This window comes from Herpailurus yagouaroundi, unplaced genomic scaffold (genome assembly GCF_014898765.1).
Source record: "Herpailurus yagouaroundi ecotype Mexico unplaced genomic scaffold, PumYag 162, whole genome shotgun sequence".
Lineage (NCBI taxonomy): Eukaryota > Metazoa > Chordata > Mammalia > Carnivora > Felidae > Herpailurus > Herpailurus yagouaroundi.
Window position 1 is genome coordinate 1920274 of NW_024412403.1, and position 8467 is coordinate 1928740.

Here is an 8467-nt window from a genome sequence, read left to right on the forward strand (position 1 = left end):
AGAGACTCGCCCGGGGCCACAGGCAAGGAGGGGGATGTTGCCGTAGAAAATCTGGGCTCAGGACTAAGAAAATTCCCAAATGCCCCCAACTCTCTTTCAATTGGAGCTAACAAATTATGCACGAACTAATTATAGAGCCCCGCCGTCACGGCCGGCCACAAAACACAGTTTTCCACTGGACGCGTGGGTGTCTCAGTGACAGCATTCACACACCCTGAGTCCTTGCAAACGTGGTTTTACAGATGTCTTAAGGTGACAAGGACAGGACACCAACACGGAGGCCAGAGTGGCCATTGGGAATCCCACACTTCCTTCTCTCTGGGGGTGGGTCCTTCTGGGGGCTTCCCTCCCCAGCAACCAAGGTCCCCTGCTCTGCGGGCGCCCAAGGGCATACCCAGCCCCGGACAGGTGCTGTGCAGACTGGGCCCCGTCCACGAGGGTCCCCTGGTCCCACGCGTGTGGGCGCTCGGGCCGCGTGCGTCTCCCTCCTGCCCGCCCGGGGCGCTCAGGGCGGGGACGCACGCAGGGCGGGGACGCACGCAGGCCGTGGGTCTCCGCAAAGCCTGGCCTCCGGGTTGCGTCCCTGCGTCTGCAAAGGGAGGGCGGCCCGCGGGGTCCCCGGTGCAGGGTGAGGCCCTCGCCTCTCTCTGCCCGACTCCGGGTGATTCACATCAAACAGTGGGCGCCTTTGTTCCCGCCGGCTCTGCGTGCGCGGGGCTCCCGGTGCTAATTATAGCCCTGCCCGCCCCGCCCGCGCGCCTTTGAAGCGGCCGCCGCTGCCCGTCGGCCTCGCACCCCGGTAATTCCAGCTTCCCTCCGGGCCGAGGCTGGTTGCTAAGTTTCCCTGGGTCTTTTCAGCAGGTTGTTGGGGAAATTACAATGCAGCTCTCAGGAGAAGCTAAAACCTATGCTTTTATCGGGGTTAGATTAAGGTAGGTTAATCTGCAAAGAATGTTAAGAACATGCTTTGCCCGGAGGTGGCACCCGGTGCCGTGGGCAAGCTGGAGATGACAGGCTCGGTGAGGGGAGGAGGCCGGGGCTGTGCGGTGGCCGGTGGCCCCGGAGCAAACGTGCCCCCTGCCTCCTGCGCCTGGAGAGCGGAGCCCGAGGCGGAGCCTCGCCGGCCGGCCCCTTTGGCATCCCCTCTCCTTATAACCAGTTAATAAAACTAACTTGAGTGATGACAACGGATACGAGTGCTTTTGGTGTTTGAAACAAGCCCAAAGCCACTTGGTGGGGAGGGAGGGAAACGTTTCCTCCTCCTTCTTCTTTTTTTAAATGTTTATTTCTGAGACAGAGACAGAGCATGAGTGGGGGCGGGGCAGAGAGAGAGAGGGAGACACAGAATCGGAAGCAGGCTCCGGGCTGTCGGCACAGAGCCGGACGCGGGGCTCGAACTCACGAACCGTGAGATCGTGACCTGAGCCGAAGTCGGTCGCTCAAGCGACCGAGCCACCCAGGCGCCCCGGGAAACGTTTCCTTCTTGCCCCCCTCTGTTCGCTTCTCCGTAGGAAACAAAGCAGGTGGGGCCCCTTGGAGCGGGCCATGGCAGCAGTAAATGTGCCCCTGGACGTCCTCACAGGGTTTGGTGTTCACGAGGTCAGAAAGTCGACGTGCCCCGGGACGGCCGGCGTTTGCTCTCCAAACAGCGCGTCGAGACGCACAGTGAGCAAACCTGGCCGAGCCCAGCGCCTTCGAAGGGAAACTCCAGGGCCCTCCTGGAACCACAAATATGGCAGTTTCCTGAGCCCGTGGACACCCAGCTTCGTCTGGGTGGGGTCCAGGCCGAGAGTCCCATGGGACGTTATTACAGGGCAGGATTGTGTAGAAAACAGTAAATAAATGCCTAAGGCATGTCGCAACCTACTCGGGGAGCGGAGGGGCCCAAGGAGACAGATCCTACCTGAATCCACAGAAAGGGAGCACGGCCAAAGTCCCGGGAGCGGTGCTGGCACTTCGAGTTTAATTGAAGAGAACCTTTCCCGCTAAAGCGAAGTTCCGAGCAACCCTGGGTTACAAGAATAATAAGGGCAGAACTGTTTGCAGAGAGGTCAGCATCCAGAGCCTCGCTTCCCCTGCACAACTTCCCGCTCTACTTCCTGCCCTCCCCCACCTCCCCCCTCTCAACTTCCTGCCCCCTCCTCCTCCTCTTCCTCCTCCAGCTGTACTCCCTGTCTGCCTTCTTCCTCCTCCTCCTCCAGCTCCATTTCCTGCCCCTCCTTCTCCTCCTCCCCTTCCTGTCCTCCTCCTCCCCAGTTCCTGAACCCCCCCCTTCCTCCCCCCACTCCCCTCTGCACTTCCTGCCTCTCCCCACCCTGGTGTGCCTGGAAGGTAATTTCAGAGGCACCGTCCTCACTTTAGAAGGGAGTTCTCCGGAGGAGGCACATACACACTCACAGAGACAGACAGAGGCTCAGGAGTCGGCTCACGTGACCATGGGGCCCGCAGGTCTCCAGCATCTGAGATCTGCAGATCCCGCTGGCAGGCGGACCCCCGGGGGGGGGGGGGGGGCCTGGTGTCGCAGATGGAGTCTGAAGACAAAGTTCTTGCAGAATTCCTTCCTTGAAGGAACCTCGGTCTTTCCCGTAAGGCCTTTCACAGATGGGGCGAGGCCCTCGCGTGTTTCGGCGGATAGTAGATGGTAATCTCACAGAAGAGCAGGCCTCCAGCAGCACCCGGATCCTCCTGACTGCGGTCCCGACAAGTTGACGCACAGAATTAACCGTCACGCTGGCAGATTTCAGAGCATTGTTCATTTCCCGGATGAAGGCACTCTCTCCAGGGGTGCTTCCGGTGGGCTCTCCGAGCAGGGAGGCCTGAGCCCCGGCTGACGGGCACCCCGCGGACTCGGTTGGGGTCGCGGCGAGGCTTTGCAGGACCGCCCCCACCGTCTCCTTTCTCGTGACTCTCTCTCGCCGCCTCCCCGAGGGGAGGGCCCTCCGGCCGGCTGTCCCGGTACTTTCCTGGCCAGGCGGCAACCCGTGTGGCCGTGGCCATCAAGCACCCACCCGGGTGTTGGTGCGGAGCGAGGGAGGGCCCCTGCTGAGAGGGCCCCCGAGGAGCTTTGAGGGACACCCTGGGCTTTGCACGTCCCTACCGTCCCTCCCGACTGGATGGCTCCACGGGCCAGAGCAGAGACAGGAAGGAGAGCTGCCTGGAGGAGGAGGCAGGGGAGTGTGTTGTGGATGGGGTCCTGGGGCCCGCGTGTGCTCCCCGCCAGCCTCGTGTGGCTCACGCCAGAGTGAAATCACTCAGTACCTCAAGAGCTTTGTGTCTGGGGCCCTGAAGGGCAGCGCTTTGGCCCCACTTGCAAACTCATGGGTCTGCCTGCCACAGTTTTGTGGGTTCTGACACGAGACTCCCGGGTCAGGGGCAAAGGACCATCCCTCCAGGGTCTCAAGCCCCATTTCCACAGGGGACAAGAAGAGGGCCGGTGATGCGGCCACCCAAGTAGCAAAACCCGCTCAACAGACTTCTAGAAATGTAAGCACTTGTGGCGGAGAGGACCGTTAAATACCAACCGGGGAGAGGCATGCTGAGAGCACACAGCGGCCAGAGACACGGACGTGCCGACGAGCTCAGGTGCGTGTCGGGGGGACGGGTGGAGTCACGGGGACCGATGGGCAGAGCTCACGAGCCAGCACACACACCACAGGAGAACCAGCTGCTTTGCATGTCATGTTGGTAAAACCGTCTGCCGAATAGCGGGGAAAAGCGTTCTCATATGCTTGAAAATGTATAAATGAATTAAAGCCCCAAACTGGAAGGAAGTATTATAAATCTGATAAAACGTCAGGTCCGTGGAAAAAAAAGGAAGAAAGAGAAAACGAAAGGCCTGGTGCAACAGCGTTAATGAGGCTCTGTTGTACGTGCAGAATAAAGTTTGGGTGTTCAAAAGACCAGCGAGTTGCATGACTTCGTGGCAAACCTTCAGAGAGAGGTACAGAGTGCCGAAATCCACAACGTGGAGACGAGAAAGAAATACAATTGCAGCTACAGAAGAGATTGATTTTAAGAGAATAGTATGTTAATTCTTTGCCAGTAAATACGAAAACTTGGAGGAAGTGGGTGATTTCCCAGTAAGATGTCAGTCGTCAGGGCACCCAGCGGTCTCAGTCGGAAGAGCTTGTGACTCGTGATCTCAGGGTCGTGAGTTTGAGCCCCACCCACGTTGGGTGTAGAGATTACCTGAAAAAAAAAAAAAATAGAAGCCATCAATATTAAGCTACGAAGGAGAAGGAAAACAGAACAAAGAGAAGAAATAGAAGTCTGTTTGAAACATTTACCGTCAAAAGAGGCTCGTCTGGAGCTTAAATCTGGTCACTGTGTTAACTATCCTTATTGGATTAACGGTATTTTTCTTGGATGCAGTGATCTTCTTGTGGAAGTGTTGGAACGTGTCTTTATTTTAGGAAACACACGCAGAGATGGCTGGCGTGAAGGTCATGTTAACAATTCATGTCCAAACGGCTCAGCAGAAGAAACGTTTGCACAGGCGCCTACAGATGTCTCACAGAAGCCCACGGGATAAGCTGTCACCAGCAGGTGCATTAAGGCAAAACAAATGTTTGGTTAAATTTTCGGTAGAGTTGAAAAGGTTTTTTAAAAATTTTTAAAAAGATGTTCATTCATTTTTGAGAGAGAGACAGAGTGCAAGCAGGGGAGGGGAAGAGATAGAGGGGGACACGGAATCCGAAGCAGGCTCCAGGCTCTGAGCCGTCAGCACAGAGCCTCATGTGGGGCTCGAACCCACGAGCTGCGAGATCATGACCTGAGCTGAAGTCGGACCCTTAACCGACTGAGCCGCGCAGGAGCCCCGAAAAGTTTTTTTTAATGTTTTTTTTTTCAATGTTGCGAGAAGGCTCAGATGTTCTTATAAGCGAAGCCCGGTTTGTCTGCAGAAAACAAATTGTTAGGATAGTTGAAGTGTTCTTGAGCCTGGGAACGAAGGGAAAGGACTTGAGCTCATTTCATAAAGCCAGCATCACCTTGACATCACCCCACACTCAGGAGAGTGAGCTCACTAACAGATTACACGTTACGGAATGCCAGGGTACGAGGCTGAGCCCAGACGGGCATAGTCTGGGCACCCGGAGTTCCCACCCTGGGAAGGAAGACAGATGTCATTCAAAGGATCACCTGAACTGCGATCTAACGGGCCCTGAAGGAGACGCGGAGGAGGTGTGCTGAGAGGCCCTAACAAGGAGGCTTTCCCCAGAGGAGTTAATTAGGAGAGAGGAGGGTGCTGGGGAGAGGGCCCGGCCTGGGAGCAGCCCCGGTGGAAGGAGGGACATGCTGGATGTGGGCCCGAGAGAGGCGTGCTGGAGCCTGGAGGGAGGGTGTGTGTACGTACGTGGGGGGTGACACTGCAGCTGGGTGTGGGGCAGGGTCGAACCCAGTGCCTTCTTGGCCACAAGGCCAACGTTGTCTTTATTCCAGGAGAAGCTGGGAGCGGCTGAAGGGGGGCCGGTCTGGCCAGGTTTGGGTTCTGCAGAGACCGCTCCAATCAGGAGGAGGCCCAGAGGGGTGCAGGAGACAGTCGGGCAGTGACAGTGCAGAAGGGAGGCGGCCGGGGCCAGGAAGGCGGTAGGGTGCAGGTGGCCGGGATGATTGGGGGTAAACTCAAAGGGACTTCCGAGGGAGGTGCCAAGGACGAGCTCTGGGTTTCTGGCCTGTCGCCCTGGGTGGGGCCTTTTCTGAGTGGGGGGGTGGGGTGGGGTGGATAATGCGTTTGCAGCACCCAGGAGCGTGTCGGGTGGGTGGCCTGGTGCTCAGCGCCCTCAGCGGGGGCCACGACACACATTTTTCAGCCTTCTACATCCAGGGGAAGACGGGCCTGAGGGGCTGCCTGGAGGGAGAGTGAGACGAACGTGAGCAGGAGACCAGCCTCCTGGACGAGATGTTGGTCTGAGTCCCACAACGCAGTACCAGGAAAATGCACATGACCCCCGTGCTTTGCAGCAGGGGAGTAAGGATGGCTCAGCACTGGGAACGGAGCACCGTGGTGAATTCCACCGACAAGGTGAACATCCCATCAACTGACGTGCACAAGCCTTTGAGGAGATACAGTGGTCATTCCTACTCTAAGGAAAAGAGGAGACAAGCTTTTCAGGGTGGTGATGCTCCCAGCTGTTCCCACTGAAATCAGGGATGAGAAGCCCACTCTCCTCCCTGTTGCCAACATTGCTCTGAAGGCTCCAGTCCCTTCTACGAGGAAACAAATTGGTACACACATTAAGACAGAAGAGCCAAAAGTATTCTTTTTTAAAGTTTATTTATTTTTGAGAGAGAGACCAAGCATGAACTGGGGAGGGGCAGAGAGAGACACACATACACAGAATCCGAAGCGGGCTCCAGGCCCCGAGCTGTCAGCACAGAGCCCGACACGGGGCTCGAACCCATGAACTGTGAGATCATGACCCGAGCCGAAGTCGGACGCTTAACCGACTGAGCCACCCAGGCGCCCCAAGCCAAAAGTATTCTTATTGGCAATGTTTGTTTATCTAGAAAAACGGGAGATTCCAAAATCACTTAGTGAATCTGAGGTTGAGAGATACAAGATAGTTTTCTTTCTTATACCACCAATAACTAATTCAAGTTGCTACCAATAACTAATAACCTGTGGAAACAGGGGGGTTGTGTTCATAAAGGCGTCAGTAAGTGTATGGACGTTTACAGGGATAATTTTACCGAACATGTGTTGGGCCTCGGCAGTCACACTTTTTTGATGAACTTAATTCAAGGTTGAAATAAACAGAGGGATATCCATGTTTCTGAGTGGGGAAGACTTCATATCATAGGAATGTCCATTATTCTGAAATTAATCAATAAACTCGTTGCCATTCCAATAGGTATCCCTATAACATTTTTGCTCGTTTCATTTTGGTTTTGGAGATGGAAGTGAGAACGAATAATTTTTTTTTTTTTTTTAATTTTTTTTTTCAACGTTTATTTATTTTTGGGACAGAGAGAGACAGAGCATGAACGGGGGAGGGGCAGAGAGAGAGGGAGACACAGAATCAAAAACAGGCTCCAGGCTCTGAGCCATCAGCCCAGAGCCTGATGCGAGCCTGACGCGGGGCTCAAACTCACGGACCGCGAGATCGTGACCTGGCTGAAGTCGGACGCTTAACCGACTGCGCCACCCAGGCGCCCCAGAGAACGAATAATTTTTGAAGCTCACATGAAAGAGAAAATATGAAAGAGAAAAAGAGAACACTTAATATGTTTTCGAAGTGAGAAAACTAGTGAGTTTGCCCTTGATCTGTAGGTATGAACACTCACTCCAAACATTCACCCAAACGACGTGCTGGTAAAGGAAATAGACAAAGAGATTAGTAGAACAGAGACTGATGGAATAGTTCAAGTATGCGTGAGGCCTAATCCATCACAAATGTGACATTTTACGGTGGTGGGGAGAGGTGAGGTATTTAATAAATGGTGCGTGCATAACAGCTTTCTGGAAACAGCAACTCGCTGCATTCCAGATACCCAAGATCACACCCCAGATGGCGTGGAGAGCCAAATCTAAACAGACGACATAACAGCAGAGAAATTTAAGAGTTGTATTTGAAGACGCATAAGGAAAATGCTGCTGACTAGATAATAAATTTAAATGCCTGGCAGAAGACAAAAACGTCACAAAATTATTTAAACTAAGGATCAAAAAAGAGGCGATCGGGGGAAAAATATTTGCGGACAAAGAATGAATTAAAAGCGCTGCTGTCCAAAGGGGTCGTCACACGACAAGGCAAACTCTCATTCTCTCGTTCAGTAACAAGCCCTCTCCTATGAGATCACTCTCGGAACGGAATTCTAGCCTGCGTTTCTGGAGACGGTGGGCCAGTGGCCGACAGGCGAGCGCTGGGTGCTGGGCGGGGGCCGGCTTGCCAGGTGCTCCCGCGTCTGTCTGGACTGCGGTGAGCCAGGCGCTCTCTTCAAACGTCCTTGGAACCGTGTTCGTTACGAGTCAAATTATGGCATACGTTCTGGAGGAATTTTCGAGTCTGAATTGAAAGCCCCTGTGGTTCAATAGTCCCCCCCCCCCAGGTGACAGGCTGGTCTCCCCCACAGGTGACAGGTTAGGTGACAGGTTGGGTGACAGGTTGGGTGACAGGTTAGTCTCCCTCGTAGGTGACAGGTTAGTCTCCCCCATAGGTGACAGGCTAGTCTCCCCCACAGGTGACAGGTTAGGTGACAGGCTAGTCTCCCTCGTAGGTGACGGGCTAGTCTCCCACATAGGTGACAGATTAGTCTCCCCCACGGGTGACAGGCTAGTCTCCCCCATGGGTGACAGGTTAGGTGACAGGCTAGTCTCCCCTATAGGTGACAGGTTAGGTGACAGGCTAATCTCCCCCATAGGTGACAGACTAGTCTCCCCCATAGGTGACAGGTTAGGTGACAGGTTAGTCTCCCCCATAGGTGACAGGCTAGTCTCCCCCGTAGGTGACAGGTTAGGTGACAGGCT